This window comes from Engraulis encrasicolus, chromosome 1 (assembly GCF_034702125.1).
Source record: "Engraulis encrasicolus isolate BLACKSEA-1 chromosome 1, IST_EnEncr_1.0, whole genome shotgun sequence".
Lineage (NCBI taxonomy): Eukaryota > Metazoa > Chordata > Actinopteri > Clupeiformes > Engraulidae > Engraulis > Engraulis encrasicolus.
The window spans coordinates 19,087,197-19,098,109 of NC_085857.1; positions in this window are offsets into that span (position 1 = coordinate 19,087,197).

Genomic DNA, 10,913 nt, shown 5'->3' on the forward strand with positions numbered 1-10,913 from the left:
TGGAGAAAGGCAATGGTGGAGTGCCTTTGTTCTCCATACCGCTGGTGCAAGCCGTCTGAAACAGTTTAAATTGAAGATACTGCAGACTGAAATTAGGCCCCAATGACTCTCCATGTGTTTTAATTAGCCCTATTGGAAGTTATTTATTTATTTATTTTTTCTACATAAGTGGTATCGGGCACTTGACAACAAACATTACCCATTAAGCTACAGGATTTGGCAACATTAAAGGTGCACTGTGTAAGATTTTGTTGTTTATTTCCAGAATTCATGCTACCCACTCACTAATGTTACCTTTTTCATGAATACTTACCACCACCATCAAATTCTAAGTATTCATTATGACTGGGAAAATTGCACTTTTCATGCATGAAAAGGGGGATCTTCTCCATGGTCCACCATTTTGAATTTCCAGAAATAGTCATGTTTAGCTGCAAAAATGACTGTACTTGGGCCATACTATAAAATATTTGTTTATTACTCAGTAAACTTTCATGAAAAGATCAAATTTGGCAATAGGCAACCCAGTTTCCATGAGCAGCATAGTTGCAGTAGCCTACCTTTTTTTTGGACAATTTCAGGCACAGTGCACCTTTAGCTTTAACTTTAAACCAGTTTTGCACAATATTAAAAAGGTAATTGAGGGGGCACTGCTTGTTTATTCCTGAAAATACTGTATAATCGCCAGCAGTAGTTTTTGCTGTCAGCACATATGTTCCATACACCCAAGAGTCCACTAGGGGGCACCCATTGATCACATAACATCACAGTGCGTGAAACCTCCAGAAAGTTTTGCCTCAAAGCCCAAAGCAGTTAGCAGCACGATCAGAGAAGTCAAATTAAGCGTTTCAGATACAGCCATAAAACAATCAAGTGATTGGAGTGCTCTGGAATGCGAGGGTTGGAATTTGACCCCATGTGACCTTTTTCCAGATGGGGGCCTACTGGGAGGTCCCCCCAATTAATATCACATTGGATTACAGCCGCAATATGGGAGCAATTTTTCAGATGATACATTTCAAACTGTTAAGAACAAAGGGCCGCAGCGGCGGGCGAAAAATGGTAATTATAAAATATTTACGCGCCCCGCAGCCAAAGTTTTACTCCCCTTGTTTTATGTTCTCCTTTTCCCACTCCTCTCTTTTTTCGCCGCTCTCTTGCTCTTTGTCTATCTATCAGTGGGCTCCTTATCGTCTCCATGGCAACCCATCAAAACAGCATCCCAGCTGTGCTTGACTTGCTGGAATGTTGTCGTTCTGTGCCTTTGCCGTTTGCCATTCAGAAGTGCAAACACTAGTCTTTTTCTCTCTTTTTTTCCCCTCTCTTTCTCTCTCTCTCTCTATCTCACTCTATCTCTGGCTTTCCGTTCTTTTTCCGTCTAGCTCTCTACCCTGTCATTCACTTGCTATCTATCTATCTATCTATCTATCTATCTATCTATCTATCTATCTATCTATCTATCTATCTATCTATCTATCTATCTATCTATCTATCTATCTATCTGCAACACAAGGACGGAAGATTATCTATCTATCTATCTATCTATCTATCTATCTATCTATCTATCTATCTATCTATCTATCTATCTATCTATCTATCTATCTATCTATCTATCTATCTATCTATCTATCTATCGTCCTTCCTACCTTGTGTTGCACAGAGCATGTCCGTCTTCCTTGCTCAACAAACCCAAGACTTGGTGCACTGCACTGCACCTCCAGTACTCAGGTGCGGCTGAAGATAGCGTTTGTTTAAAAAAAAAAAAAGGTTGGCTGTTGGCACCGTCACTTGGGTAGAAAGATGACCCTGCGATGCTTTTGTTTCTCTCTCTCTCTCTCTCGGCCGCGCTACAGCACTGGCAGCAGATGACGAACCTTGTCAAAGCAGGTGGACGTTATCTCGGGACAACAGGAGCAACTTTCCTCCAAGTGTTTTAGTCCTTATATGAACCTGCTTTTACTATGGCTAAAAAAGTGACTTCATGCATGGGTTATTTATTTATGAAGTGGTGTTTTTCAGTATCACCACCAGCATGGTAGTACTAGCCGACAGGTTGCATCATGGTAGCCTACTTACTGTAGGCCTATATAATCATAATGAGGTACCCAACATAAAGGCTACTTGTACTACAGAAAATTAATTAAGTCCATGATGGATTTTTGCAACGGTTTTTTTTTTTTTTTTCGTGGGGGGGGGGGTGGGGGTTATGAAGGTTTACTCTTGGAGTATTTACAGGAAAGGAGATGCAGTGATGTTGCCATGTTAAAGCCAAAGCAGGTGGACATTATCTCTGTACTTCCTCCCTCTGGATGGGCCTTGCCACTCTTCTGTAGAGCGCTTGGTCTCTTAAACCACAGTTGTACACCTGCAGGCCTGATTTCAGGCTTTTCATGTGGAAATTAAAGCAGCACTAAGTAATAATTCATTTTTAATGATCTTTTCATGACAAAAAAGAGCCCGAGAGATAGCATTGGTAATCGTTGGCCTGACGACCCATGATGTATTACTTCAGTGTTTTCTCATCATCCGCCATTACTTAAAAGGTACACGGTAATATTTTTAGTATTTCATTTCCAGAATTCATGTTGCCCATTCACAAATGTTACCTTTTTTACTAATACTTACCCCCACCATCAAATTCTATTCAATATGGCTGTGAAAATTGAATTTTTCATACATGAAAAGGGGGATCTTCTCCATGGTCTGCCATTTTGAATTTCCAGAAATAGACATTTTTAGATAACTTACTGTACTTTGGTCATACTAGTAAATATTGGTTTAGTATTTGGTAAGTATTCATGAAAAGATCAAATTTGACAATAGACAGCACAGTTTCAATGATCGGCATAGTTACCTACTCTGGCCATTATCCTACACAGTGCACCTTTTATATACTGCTCTAGGGTCTTTGTTTCCCTTCCATGCAGCTCAGTTGACACCCATGGCAGTTCAGTCCTGTAGGATGAGTGAATCTAAGCCTGTCCTGTCACGCTGGGGGGAATGCGTTCTGTGTGGCTCCACAGCAGTGGAGATGTAGGGCCTTTCTCAAAACCTAGGATAGTGTCCTTCCAAGTGTATCAGCCTAATTAGTCACGCCCAGTGACTGGATACTCTTTGGTGAACTGTACAGAATATCCAATCACTGGGTGTGACTAATAAAGAGTATCCAATCAGTAAGTGTGACTAATTAGGCTGATACACTTGGAAGGACACTGTCCTAGGTTTTGAGAATGGCCCGTAGACTCCATTGGAGCCTCAGTCAGCAGGCCCACTGACCGCTTGGCCCGGCCGGGGCCCGGGACAAAGTCATAAACCCCCCACCCAATACATGCAATGTAATGAGAACCCAATTTTGTCAATTGTGTCTGTATACTACAAAGCTGGTTCAGTAGGGGCAGCCGTAGCCTAGTGGTTAGAGAGTTGGTCTTTCAATCTAGGGGTTGCAGGTTCGAATCCCCCCTGACCTCTCCCTACATCTCCATCCATAGCTGAAGTGCCCTTGAGCAAGGCACTTAACCCCACATTGCTCCAGGGACTGTAACCAATACCCTGAAAAATAATAACTGTAAGTCGCTTTGAATAAATGAAAGCGTCAGCTAAGTGCAATGTAATGTAATGTAATGTAGTAAACCAGGTGAAGTTTACCTTCTCGTAGAGGTAAATCATCTGATAGAAGATCCTTGAGTCCTCATTTTCTTAACTAAATGATGCCTGCTGCAGGTATGCCCATCACAGCGGGTTTACCACTTCCTACATGTTAACTTAGCCTGGTTTATCACTTAACCATGTTCTTAGTATTGTATACCCCCTGGAAAGGAATGCGTAGGTTGTCCATAATGGGCCTCAGGACATACTAGAGGTGTCTTCCTGCAAACGGTAGACTGCTTGTTCAAATCCCCTTCCTCTTGGCCCGTACTCCGCTTCGTGGTACGCTTGATTGGCACCTTGGATGGCAAACTTTGCAGTGAAGCGAAGAATGCTGTGGAACATTCAAGTTATCATGCCATTTGGATGATCTTAGATTGCGCACGTGTGTGTGTGTGTATGTGTGTGTGTGTGTGTGTGTGTGTGTGTGTGTGTGTGTCTGTGTCTGTGTCTCTGTCTGTCTGTCTGTCTGTCTGTCTGTCTGTCTGTCTGTCTGTCTGTCTGTCTGTCTGTCTGTCTGTGTGCAAGAGAGAGGGAGAGAGAAGAGAGATTCCATGAAGCATTCAAGTCAAAAGCCCTTTGGATCATCTGCAGCATAGGCGTGCACAGATAGGGGCAAGGTGGTGCTAAAGCACCTGCCCTTTGCCCTACTGGACAAAAAAGGCCCTTTTCAGAAACTTTTTTGTCACTATGTGCTGTGGTCCATACTGACATGAGAATGTACAACTGTTTTACGATCAAATGCATATTACAATAATGCCCAGATTACATACTGTATAGCCTCTAATAAGCTTAGTAAGGATATCGGAAGCTCCAAGTACCCCCAGCACCCCCCCTTCAGCACTTGCCCCCCAAAATGTCTGTGCACGCCACTGATCTGCCGAGTATGGATGGCAGCCTTTGCAGTGAAGCGAAGAATGCTGTGGAACATTCAAGTTAAGAACCATTTGGATGATCTTGGATTGCACACGTGTGTCTGTGTCTGGTCTGTTTGTCTGGTCCTGTCTGTCTGTCTGTGTGCGTGCGTGCGCGTGTTTGTGAGAGAAAGAGAGAGATTCCATGAAGCTTTCAAGTCAAAAACCCTTAAGAGCTTCTGCCGAGTATGGAAATGTGTATGGGAATGTGTACATGCAGTCCATTTAGAATGATATAGAGGGTTAAAAAGGAAGTCACCCTATTTTAGGCTTTCGCTCGCATTGTCGGAAGTGCCCTCTGCTGTTCATGAGAGAAACGGCAGTTTCTTTCGCAACTCGCAGCGTGAGTTCTACGGATGTATAAAATAGAAAGCCAAACACGGCTGCTGTAGGGCTACTGAACGTCTGACTTGTGACTTACCACATTGAAACATATATTTTTTGTTGTAGCCTACATTGCCAGATCATTCCAAGACCATGTGAGAGCATTGTTCTGGCGGCAGAATTTTTAAATATATCGCCGAACACAACGTGCTTCTGAACAAAGTAAACAATTGTTTCACTGAACAACATTTAAGAGAGAAGATAAAATAACTCTCTATGACATTTTATTATCCTTAAAATGGTGCAGGATCCATTCTGTAGTAGCCTACAGTAGTTGTAGCCTCTATTCGCAACTCCTGCTTTGTCTGCCTACCTGCATGGTCGCTGGTGGCGCACGACATGTTACAAAAAATGTGGGGTGCACGACGTCGCGACACGGCATCTCGCGCCACGGCGTGTGACGTCATTTTGGGTCACGTGACGGCGCGAGTGAGGTCGCGAGTGAGGTCGCGAGTGAAGTATGAAGGAGACTTACACCAGTCACGCCAAGTATGAATCCCCCTTAATGCTCTCCAATGGGAACTAAGCGCCGCCCCCACTTAGCTTTATCCTTCTCAACACCCCCTAGGGCTCCCCAACACCCCATGGGGGGCTGTAGCACCCCCGTTGAGAAATAGTAGATCAGAACATTATGTGGAACACTGCGCCATGCCATTTGTTTTGGTGCTGGATGTCTAGAGATAATGAATTGGTTAGTTCTACGTCCGTTCTACAGCGGCATTCCGCAGATGCCCCAGTCCCTGCATAGTGGTTGTTGTGAGTTGTTAAAGGGACACTGTGCAGGAAATGGTCAAAAAGGGTACTGCAACTATGCTGCTTATTGAAATTGGGCTGCCTATTGCCAAATTTGATCTTTACATGAAAGTTTACTAAGTATTAAACAGTATGGTCCAAGTACAGTCATTTTTGCAGCTAAAAATGGCTATTTTTGGAAATTCAAAATGGCGGACCATGTAGAAGATCCCCTTTTTCATGTATGAAAAGTGCAATTTTTCCAGTCATAATGAATACTTAGAATTTGATGGTGGTGGTAAGTATTCATGAAAAAGGTAACATTAGTGAATGGGTAGCATGAATTCTGGAAATACACAACAAAAAATCTCACACAGTGTCCCTTTAAAGAGCTAAGTAGAGCCATAGACAGTGTGTCCTCTTGTACTAGTGATGTGCAAAGCTAATAACCAGACAATGGCAGCGCCCCTCGGGGTGAAACCCTTTGCCCCCTCCTCTCTATTTCTCTCTGTCCATCAATCCATCCATCTCTCCCTCTCTCTCTGTCCCTCTGTCTCACTCTTTCTTTTTACTTGTGCTTGCACTGTCTATCATTGTCTATGTCTTTCATGTATTTTCTTTCTTGCTTCATCGCTCGCTTGCTCTCTGCCTTCTTCTGTCTCCTTTGCTTTCTCTCTCTCTCTCTCTCTCTCTCTCTCTCTCTCTCTCTCTATCTCTCTCTCTCTCTCTGTCTCTCTCTCTCTATCTCTCTCTCTCATGGCTCTCTTGCTTGGTGTCAGTGAATGTGTGTAGCCTACAGTATGGCTTTTGTGGGAAGACACACACACACACCACGCACACACACACACACACACACACACACACACACACACACACACACCACGCGCGCACACACACACACACACACACACACACAGAGGCAGCGTGCGCATCACAGGGGCGTGTCATGTCCCCCCCAGCTGTTCCCCTCAGCCACTTGGAGCAGATCAGTGCTCAATGAGCCTCATGCATCCTCACCAGTGGCTGACAAGCACAGCCTCAAGTTCCTGCCTCGCCGTGTGTGTGTTTGTGTGTTTGCGTGTGTGTGTGTGTGTGTGTGTGTGTGTGTGTGTGCGTGTGCGTGTGCGTGTGCGTGTGTGTGCGCGAGAGAGAGAGAGAGAGAGATAGAGGGAGAGAGAGAGAGAGAGAGAGAGAGAGAGAGAGAGAGAGAGAGAGAGAGAGAGAGAGAGAGAGAGAGAGAGAGAGCAGTACCCTTTCTAGTGGCTGACAAGCACATCCTTAAGTGTCTGCCATTGTGTGTGTGTGTTTGTGTGTGTGTGTGTTTGGATCTGGAGTACGGTACTGCAGGTTGTTTGCTTTCTCCTTCTCTCTCCCTACAGATGAAGCTTTTGAAGAAGGGAGCAACAAGAGCACGTTTTTTTTCTGTCACTCTCTTTGACATTGTCTTCCTCTCACTCTTTCTCTCTCTCTTTCTCCCTTGAAATTCTTTTCTTTTTTTTGGTGAATACTACAGACAGCCAAAAGCCTGTATCCAAAACACTGGCAACTAGGTCTCCAAAACAAAGCGTGAGTGAGTGAGGGGGTGTGTGGAGTGGTGGTGGTGGTGGTGGTGGTGGTGGTGGAGGGGTGCATGGCTGGTGTCATATGGGAGAGGGGGTGGAGGGGTGGGGTGGGGTGGGGGGGTTGCAGCGCTTTGCTACTTTTGCTGATATTACTTTGAAGAAGCCGTCGCGGATGCAGATAGATGGAGATAAGGCATGGACAGGAGGATGGGAGCAGAGGGCCCTGGGGGGAAATTGGAAGATAGACAGCGTGGTAGAAGAGGAGGGGGTGAGAGATAGTTGTACACAGAGAGGGGAAGAAAAATTGAGAGTGAAGAAGATGGAGAGAGAGAGAGAAAGAGGAGAGAGAGAATGAGAGGAAAAAGAAGAGTGGACAGGGGAGGGAAAGAGAAGAAGTCAAAGGCATGTTCAGAAAGAGAAAAACAGGGAGAGAGGAGCGGGTGATGGGAACAGTGAGAAGAGGGAAGAGTAGAGAGAGAGAGAGAGAGATAATGGAAAAGCAGGCTTGTACGAAATTCCGAATGGAAAGAATTTCAATTCAAAATAATGACATAATACAAACACTAGGTGGTACCATTACCTTGAATTTCTTTGAATTTAATCTACACCACCCATTGAAAGTATATAGAACACCACCACCTAGTGTTCGTATTATGGCATTACTTTGAATTGAAATTCTTTCCATTCGGAATTTCGTACAAGCCTGTGGAAAAGAACAGCAAAAGGGGACGGCCAGAAGTTATGAGAGGAGGGATCCCAGAGTGAAGACCACACTAAAGCTCAAGAGGAAATGTGATGATCAAAAAAAAAAAATAGCGAATGAAGAAATGAAAGGTAGAGAGAGAAAGAGACAGAAAAGAGAAGAGAGGAAGAAAGGTGAGCATGAAGGAGAGACTAGACAAGACAAGTATTCACAGGTGGTGGAGGTTAAGAACAGAGCAGAAGTGCTGACTCGGAAAAAGACGTCCGAGTAAGGCCAAGATATGAAATGAAATGAAAGGGGAAAGGGGGGGGTGGATGAATGAAAAAGGAGAGAGAGAGAGAGAGAGAGAGAGAGAGATAGATAGGGGGATGAATATAAAGCCTTGGAGTCTTGAGCCAATGTGAAAATCTCCTGTGCTGCGCCCCAAGGGCACGATATTCATTTCCCTTTGTGGAGAAGGGCGCACTGTAGCCTACTCCACTCAGGTCTTCAAAAAGCATGGCTTTGGCCATGGACGGAGCTGTAGGAGGGGCGAGCAGGGCATTTGCCCCTGAACCCAGGGCCCTCCCGTATTAATGGAGGGGGCCTTATTATGACTTTGGCAGGCCGTATGGGGGGGCCCCCTATCAGTGTTTTGTGCTGGGGGCCCTGTGCACAGTTGTACCGACTCTGGCTATGGCTGAAGCAACACTCAGAAGATACTGAGAAATAATGGACGCAATAATTGATGGATAATAAATCCAGTAATATGACAGTAGCTCTAAAACATAAACGTCAACAACAGCTTTTTAGTACTCCCACCACGGTTACTCTGGACCCCGTTTCTCGAAAGCATCGTCGCTAACCAGTTAGCAACCTACTAGGTTTCCAATTGGAATAAAATGGGATAAATGGGAAATAGCATTGCAACCAAAAAAGTTGCTGAAGTGCACCCTGGATAGCTGGGCAGCTCTACAGGAACATGCTGTACTGTTCAAGCAAAGTGATAACTGATGAGCTGAAACTGAAATAAGGATTTAAATTCAGAAAATGACTTTTTTTAATGCAGTTTGTTGCCGTGGAGGCATCTGCCTTGTATTTCGAACAGAGCCCACACCGTAGTTATTATTAACTCATAAGTAACGGTATTCTCTTCTCTGATTGGCTGATGACTGTGGGAATTTGCTATGTTTGAAGCACGATCATCATTGAGAAGTTCTCAATCACCGTTCCATATCAGTGCATTTATGAATGGAAACCCTGACCACTTTCGTAGCCACAGTGAACTGGCTGTTCCACCCTCTGACTATACTTTTAAAGAAATGGGTGCCATAAAACAAATCAGCCATTTTCTTTCAGTAGTTACAGCACACAAAAGTTTCTTTTAGATACAAGCGATATGACTGGTTCATTGGTGGAAAGAACTAACACTGAGTCATTTCCGAGGAACCTTTCACCTCAAACGGCCATTAGGCCCTGTCAACTTACTTACTTTTAATTATGAAGGCCACTGCCTGGTTTTACCATAGCCTCACAATTATTCCATTGTAAATCCAGTCTGGAACGGCTGAATTCAGACACCGCTTTGCTGTGAGGAATTAACTCTGCTAAAAATTTGACATAATGCATCTGATTTTATTCAGCTGGTAATTTTTGTTTGTGAGATTGCAATCTGCTCCTATGAATTTGAGAATGTGTACTGTATTTGTGTCTTTGGAAGCATTTCAAGTCGACTGTATAGGTGTGATATTATGCTATGCAAACACATTTTCATGTATTGATTGATTCATTGATTGATTGATTGATCTAATTTTACCCAACTTCTAATGTTCGGACACGACATTACAACCTGCTCATATCATGTAATGCAGGGGTTCCCAAACTTTTCCCCCTTTTACCGCCTTTTACATTTCAATGTGCTTCGCGCACCCCCTAAGCAAATGTTGCACAGCCGCACATTTTGGGCAATGCTCATTTCCAATAGACCTGACGTTTTTTTGCCATTATTACAATGGAACTTGTTGCATGACAAGTCTATGAGTTATAAATTACACTTCAGATGGATCCTTCCAGCATACAATTCACCAAAAAACAATTACAAACTACGTAATGTTCCTTAATTTTGTATAACAACCCACATCTCAGCCATTGCCCTATTCAACTCGCGCACCCCCTTGTAGCAGGCCGCGCACCCCCAGGGGTGCACGCACCCCAGTTTGGGAAACCCTGATGTAATGCATCATTAATCATCCCCATCTTTTGTCCCCTGCTTGCCCGCTGATCGGTTGCTATCTGGCAACAAGAATAATCTCCTCCCAGAAGACCCGAGGTCGTAATATGAGACGACGTCAAGCATGTCCTTGTGGGGTTAATAGAGAGGGCGTATGGCACATCAGCAGGGCTGGATTAACACACAGGCTAAAGCACGGGCAAGACATAACTGCAGCCTAGGGGGCCCCCATCTGCCAAGGAGGCCCTAATTGGCATCCTCCTACACAGTCTCACCCCAAGTAGTCAATATCTGAGTACCTTTGGGTATTCCTTTGGGTATTCCTTCCACGTCACATTTTGACTATGTCCTCAAAGGCGCCCCCTTGTGGTAGCATAACGTCATTGAGGTTAGGTTTAGGAATAGGTTTAGGGTTAGGCCACATAGTCAAAATGTGACGTGGAAGGAATACCCAAGACGTCAAAAATTGCAGTCTGGTCCAAGGTAGTCAGAAATTGACTACTTGGGGTGAGACTGCGTTGCATCCTCCAAAGAATACATACGTAAATAATCAGCTCCCCAACCCCACTTAGTGGGGGCCTACGGCAGCCAGTAGCCTAGGGGCCCCGCACCATCTTAATCCGGCCCTGCATGTCAGAGTGCCATGTTGCTATCACCAGTAATGGCCGATCTTCCCTATAGCGGCATCTGGCCTTCAGGAAGTGCTTCTGGTAAACACGACTCGCACCAGACATAACCAGATGGGACTAGCAGATGCTCTCACG